The following is a 7684-nucleotide window of genomic DNA, read 5'->3' as shown; positions in this document are numbered from 1 at the left end:
AATATATAACCGAACTAATATACAAATGATTAACAAATTTGCAGATTAGCAACAGCAAGTGATAATTCAAGCAGGAGTACCTCAATCGTTTTGCTGCTAGAGTACATGACAAATAGAATTTCAAGGTAAACGGATGGAAATACTTCGTCCAAAATATCAGTGTAGCTCTTCGAAGATATGCATGTACATTTCGGATATATTAAATGGTAAAGAGAAAAAAAGCCAATCTCACTCAGCTTCTCGTGAATAATCATGTCCTGTTGAAGCATCAAGAATTGAACATGTCAATAATACAGAAGAAACACATAGTTCAGAAAAAAAAGTGCATGCACTGGTTAATAAATAGGGTATAATTTGCATCAAAAGACGACTTCCCCTCGACTTCCATTCAATTTTCCAGATTAATTTCTTTAATTGCCCTCTCAAACAAATGGGAGAGCCAATTCATATATGCAACTGAAGATGGGGAAGAATGAAGACAGATGTGAATCCAACCTAGTCCCCAAAGCCATACCCATCAATAAACAACATGCAAGATACCAGTTTGTTTGTTTGAAAACATTTACTATTAATTCGAGATATGAAACTTCTAAGAAGAAAGGAAACACAAAAATTGACTGCTACAACAATAAAAGGGACAAATAAGCTTCACAAACTTTATGGAAGGTAGGTTAAATTCCTATTTCTTTATTCATTTTTCTGACTACGATGAAATTCTCCAACAAAGTTGTCAATAATCTAGACACTCAATAAGAGGCTACCCAACACAATTGCACAAGAGCATTGATGATTTCCATGAGTTAGCCTACTAATACAAGATGAACACAGTGGTCCTATATAAAAGTTACCTTCAAGAAACCAAACACCAAGTTAAAAATTTGAGATCAAAGAAAATAGAATAGGAATAATTTCATGATCCAGAAAGGACATCTGTTTGGAGGTTAGGTTTAAGAAATTTAAAGCCTAATAACAAACTTTTCTTATTCATACGGATAGACATATGGAAACTAGAAAGCACAAAGTATTATGTATACATTTCTTTGTTTGCATCTAATAGAAACACAACAAGTAAGCATATCCATTTCTAACACATGAAAACACATGTTAAGACAGCAGGAGATATATAGACAGAGAACCATGTGATTGAAAACACCTGATCTCAAAAAACCTAAAAAGACAGCCCTCAAAAAACAAGCATGAAATTGGCCCTTAAAAGTTGTGCCCCTGGTTTTCGGAGCATACACACTTCGTCATTTTCACGAGAAGTGATTAGCATACTAAAGAAAGAAAGGATTGAATCACAACGGTTGAGTTGGAAGAGAAAAATGTACCTTGGAATGATGGTAGACGATGAACTTGAGATCCTGAAAACATCTTAACTTTGAGAAGAATTACTTCAATTTAACCACCCAATCAACTGTTTTACTCCCAAGTGAAAATCTCATGTGTATCTGGATATGATCTGAGGCTTTGATGGGAATGAAAGGCTCATCACAGTTGCAGAATTCAAAAAACTCTAATTTTAGAGTGTCAATTTCAGCACCTGAAAGCATAAGACAATCTTTAAAGGCCAGTTTCTTAAGCCTTTGACTTGAAATTTTGAATTGATCTGACCCATCGCACTTTCGAAATTCTAAGACTTCAAGGGCATATAGTTGAGATATAAGTGTCTGTGGCAAGAAGATACTAGTAACGCTTGCCTCACTTAGTTTCAACTTTTTCAGTGCTTTGCAAGTAGCCAAATTAATGATTCTGGGCCAGTTCCAGAAAGATGACACAAATGAAAAAGTAAGAAGATGTGAGAACCCTCACTTTAAACCATAATATTCCTTAATTACATGCCTTATTCTAAGATCTAGACCACTTATTATATGCCCTTGCATTATATTCCCTATGTGTTACAACATTTCCATGCATTACATTTTATTTCTTTTTACTTGAAGTAAAACATTTTCTTGAGTTGGTTTTAATTAATTTACCACTAGCATTTTACCAAGTGTTCTTTTATTAGTGGTAGGGACTTTATACAATAGTTTAGAGGTGTTAAATAGGTATTGGTACATTTAGAAGGATTGAAATATCATTAGTCAAAGATTAAGAGAAGATTGGACAAGAATTAGGCCATGTGGCAAAACCCTAGCCATGGATCTTGTTTGACCAAGGGATTATAAAGAATTTAAACCATCTTGGAGCCTTATTTTCCTATGATGGCCGGCCCTCTTGAAGCTTCTCAAGGAAGAAAGAAAACTCCATTTTATGCTTTCTAAAATTAGTTTGATTTTGAGAGAAAAATCAAAAGTGAATGACTTGAGTTGGTGAGTGAACTACTTTCAACCCTAGTACGTGATTTCCAAGCTTGAAGCTCTTGGTTTGGTGGTTGTTTGGATGACTCAAGCTTCTTACAAGAGAGGTATATATTCTTTAAATCTTGGTTTCATGGTGTTATATCATGTACTTTAAGTTTTAATGGCAAACTACAAGTTGTTTGGATGAGATTTATGGTTAATCTTCTTGAACTAAACAAGTGGTGGTAGGGTTAGTTAGTATGCATACCATGTGTTTGATGAAATGTTTGAACTTTGTTCATGGTTGTGTATGAAGTATTAGCATGTTTTAGACCCCTTTCTAAGTTAGATTTAACACTTGATAGGTTGTTTAAGTGAAAATCATGAAAGGATGAAGGTTAGATAACTATGTGAACTTGTGGACTGTTTTCTTTTCCTTGGCTGACCGGTGTTGGAAGGAGGGGTTTCCCCTTGTGTTTTGTGGTTTATTTACACCTTAATCATGCCTAAAAAACTTGGCTAGACATTGGTTAAGCTCATGTGTGAGTTGGAATGAAATTTAAGCAAGTAAAATAGTTGGTTGGACCACTAGTGAACTGTTTTGGTATCCCTTGATAACTAGACTGCTATGGTCGTTCTTAATCATGTTGATATGTTATATTTTGAACTCCAATAGTACTAGGTGAATTAAATCCCTGTATATGAATATTAGAGGACTGATTTGGGTGAGTTTGGACCAAAACAAATGAAGATAGCATCAAGAACTTGTGTATATTTGCTAAGGTCTAGGGCTGATCCAGAGTTGGAAAATCAGCCGATTTGTCCGAGTTACTGGTACTGATAGGAGACGAACTAGAGTGTATATTTGGTACTGTTGGAAAGCCCTTGGAGTTTAGTTTCCAACGCCACTGACAGAACCTGATTCCGACCTTCTTACAGTGAGATATAGCCGTTTTACCGAGACTGCGGCGCGACTATTTTACCCGCGAAGAATATTTTAAGCTTGAATAAAACTTTTCTTTTGCCCAACTTTCATGCACTTATTAAACTTGTTTTCTCATGAACTTTTACTGCATTTTGAACCAAATTTGCATGATGAATTGTATGATTTTAACCACTTACTTGGTCACTTAATGAGCTTACAATTAAGTGGAAAACGAACCTAATTTGTTAACGATTTCACTCGTTGCCCTAGGATTGGGAAACGAAGGTGGTCGTAACTGAGATACTTGATGTTTGACTACTGCATTGCTTGATAGGTGAGTGTTCCACTACCCGACTTGCTTATGTGAAATATCTGAATAATTGATTTACGACTGTTTGAGCCAAACTGTGTTTTGATAAAAATGGAGGCAAGCGTGTACTTTATCGCACTCGACCTCCCTCATTTTCCACTGAGACTCTGTATACTGCTCTTATGAGACATGATTTCTCTACATGTGACTGTACTTGAGTTGTTTGGGTGATATCCCATCAACTACTGCTACCGTTTGGGTACCCAACCTCATAGGTAAGTCGGTTGTATCGACTCAACAAGGGTTTGGTCGCGAAAGCCGATAAACCTTGGAGACTGTTTACTGAACACTGAAAACTGATATACTCAAGTATTACCTAACTACTGCTTATGGAGTGCGGGCCCAGTAGGGGGTTGACTGGTGGGCGAAGATTGGAGGAAGTGGAATTCTACGGACTTTATATTCTTGAAATGCAAATGTTGACGGGGAGTCAACGGACCCCAGTATGATCAAGCTCAAGGGGATTTGGCTTTTGGAAGCCACCCGTATCCTTGAATTGAATTGTGATTAAATTGTTATTGTACTATACGGTAATTATTTGGTTATTTTATGCCCTTATTTGGCTATGTGCTTACTTGTTTATTTGGAATCTCGCTGAGCTTTAGCTCACCCCACTCCATTTGTTTTCCTTAACAGATCGGGGATGGACTAACGGTCAAGAGCCTCCTTAACTTTATTTTGCTTGAACTTGTAACCTTTTGTTAAAGACGACTTTACTTTGACTCTTGTAAGTTTAAATTCATAAGTTCGACTTATGTTATGTAATTGTAGTATGGAGTGGTAAGTGTGACTTTTAGCTTGACATTTTAACATTGGATAGTTGGCTTGACGATTATGTGCTATTAGGGTTTGTACGCTTTAATTTGAAGTTATTTCACTGGTTTTCTTGAGTTGCTAGTTCTTTGATCGACCGAGTCCCAGCGAGAGTTGGGCAGACAGTCTGCTCATACCCTAGATTCGCCCTAAGGAGAGGTGGGGCTGTCACAGATGGTATCAGAGTCTAGGTTTGAATTGGCCTGGGCGTGTTAGACATTTCCGACTTGAGGATTATATTTGATTATTTTCCCTTAAGAGTAGTTAAGTTTATCTACACTTTTGTGTAGGATGGATGGATCTAGTGGCCCTAGCGATAGACTGGTTGGCGAGACGCCCCGTGGTGTACTCCCGATGATTAAGTATCAGATCCGGCCAAGAGGGGCCACTGTACGTTAGAGTCCAGCCAATCGTTTTCGGCGTTGCAAGTGCCGCCACACTTATGCCTACCCTAATACCATAGTTTTGGTCGTGATAGAGGAGAGGGAGGCCTTAGCGAAGGACAATGCTAGGCTTGAAATCGAAGTGAATCAACTGAAGGAAACTAATAAGATGCAAGTCGAGCGGATTAAGGAGCTTGAGTATGATGTAGTCAAGGGCCAAGAGAGAATTGATGATCTTGGCGCGCAGTTAGGGAAAGCTCAGGAGCGCATGGTTACTAGGACTATGAAGGTGAGGACTAGAGCTGAGTCGATCCTGAACGTTTGTGATGACCTACTAGGAGAAGCGAGCGATGGGACTTCTCACATTGGAGATAGTACAGGAGCTGAACCCGCCGAGGTTGGGGGATCAGCTAGTCCTGCCGCGGATTTAGGCCTTCACCATTAGGTTACTATTGTGGATGATTTTGACTATTGTACATAGAAAGGATAGGGGATGTGGTGACTCGGTGGTTGTACAGCTCTCTAATGACTACTTGCACTAGATTTTTGTTTGATATGACTGTACGACTATATCTGTACTTTTGAGGCTCGTACTTGATACTTTTGGTCTTGTTATCTTGTAAATGACTGTCATGAGCCTTTGAATGTATAATACTGTGACTGTTGACTTTTGACCTTTGATATTGACTGTTGACTTTGACCTTGACTTTATTTCGGCATTGGGATTTAACTGCTTTGTATTTTCACTCGCTTATCGTGACTCCAATTCCATTTCTTATTTGACTTTTAAATATGAATAAGCATCTATTGTATACTCATACTTGCTTACACTGTTAGTTATTATACGTGGGCCCTAGACCAGTAAGTAATAATGGAGACTAGACGACAATGTGGTCGGGGCCGTGGACATGGATCCAGGCAGGTTCAGGACCAAGAGGAGGAACAGGGGTCGGTAGCAAATCAGAACCAGGGACCCAGAGTTGAACGAGGGGACCAGTAGCTATAGCTATCAATCGCATGACTGATTTACTGGCCCGTTTGGTTGACCAGTAAGGTCAAGTACCTGATAACCAACAAAGGAACCCTGAGATAGGTGAAGATAGGGCCCTGGAACGTTTTCAAAATTTCGCTCCTCCAAAATTTCTTGGGGGACTCGATCCAGAAGTTGCCGAGAACTGGTTTGAGCGAATGGAGGATATATTCGCTGCGTTACATTACACTGAGGAGAGGCAAATAACTTTTGCCATTTTTCAGTTAGAAGGTGCGGCCCATTCCTGGTGGAACGTAGTAAGGGCCAAGTGGGAAAGGGAGCAAACCCCACGTACTTGGTTAAACTTCACTAGGGAATTCAATGAGAAGTTCCTTCCGCCCTTCATCTAGGAGAAAAGAGAGGACGAGTTTATCAAACTGTGCCAAGACACTTCAAGTGAGGCGGAATATGAGACCCAATTCACCCGACTCTCCAAGTTTGCTCCGGAATTGGTAGTTAATGAGCAAAAGCGCATAAGGCAGTTTATACAAGGTTTGAATGTAGAAATTCAAAAGGATTTAGCCGCTGCTCAAATCGATACCTTTAAAGATGCTCTTGACAAAGCTTAACGAGTGGAGCAGGCTCGACTTCAAGTTCGGACCTTTCAAGCCAAGAAACGTAGTGCATCTAATAGTGTTCCTGGGCGAGATGATCAGAATGTGTCACCTCCTAAGTTTGGAAGAGGTGCGGGTGGAGTCCGAAGTGTTGGGACACCAAAAGGAGGAGCTCTATCTAGAGAGGCTCAAAATGGAAAAGAACAAGGGCAACATAGGACCATCTCCCAAAGAGTTCCTATACTCACTCCTCGCGCAAGCTGTGGATATTGTGGTAGGGCAAACCACACTGAGGACGCTTGTTGGCGAAAATTGAAGAAATGTCTCCGTTGTGGAAGTTCTGAATATCAGATCCCCACTTGTCCTGTTAAGAGCCGTGAAGGAAACGAGGGTGCACAGCCGGAGAAGTGAAACCCTAAGCAACCTACCGCCAGTGGAAGTAGACCCAAAACCTCTGCGAGTTCTTGAATCATCAGAAGTAGTGTAAGGTATGATCCCTGTATTCCACTGCTTAGCTAAGTTTTTAATTGACCCTTGGGCAACCCATTCTTTTGTGAATCCTGCCTTTATGTGTGGTATTGAGGTGAATCCTGTTAAATTGCCGTACGACTTAGAAGTTAGAACACTTACTAGGAATCAAAACCTAATTACCAATATGGTTTATAAAAAATACGAGATTTGGGTAGGAGAACGGAAGTTGGTGGGAGAATTGATAAATTTAGACCTTAAGGGGTACGACGTGATTATAGGCATGGATTTGTTGGCCCGTTATAATGCCCAATTGAACTGTAAAACTAAGGTGGTGGAATTCTCGATACCTGGAGAGGCCACTCTAAGGTTGGATGTGAGAGGTAGGTTAGCCTCGTCTGCGCTTGTTTCGGGAATTCGAATTAGAAAGTTATTGAGTAAAGGGGCACAAGGCTTTTTAGCTTTCTTAATTAATACTCCTGGAGATAAGGTGAAACTAGAGGATGTCTTAATAGTGAATGAATTCTCTGATGTCTTTCCCGACGAGTTGAAGTTGATGCCACCAGAGAGGAAAATAGAATTTAAGATCGATTTGGTGCCTGAAACCGCTCCTATTGCAAAAACACCATACCGAATGGCCCCTGCCGAACTTAAGGAATTGAAACTACAGTTACAGGATCTGTTAAAACGAGGGTTTATTCGAGAAAGTGAGTCACTGTGGGGAGCGCCTGTGTTATTTGTTTAAAAAAAGAATGGTAGTTTGAGACTTTGTATAGATTATCGCAGCCTAAATGATGTCACGGTGAAGAATAAATACCCTTTGCCACACATTGATGAGTTATTTGATCAGTTGCAA

Source organism: Coffea arabica, chromosome 5e (assembly GCF_036785885.1).
Source record: "Coffea arabica cultivar ET-39 chromosome 5e, Coffea Arabica ET-39 HiFi, whole genome shotgun sequence".
Lineage (NCBI taxonomy): Eukaryota > Viridiplantae > Streptophyta > Magnoliopsida > Gentianales > Rubiaceae > Coffea > Coffea arabica.
Note: the sequence above shows the minus strand (reverse complement) of the source record.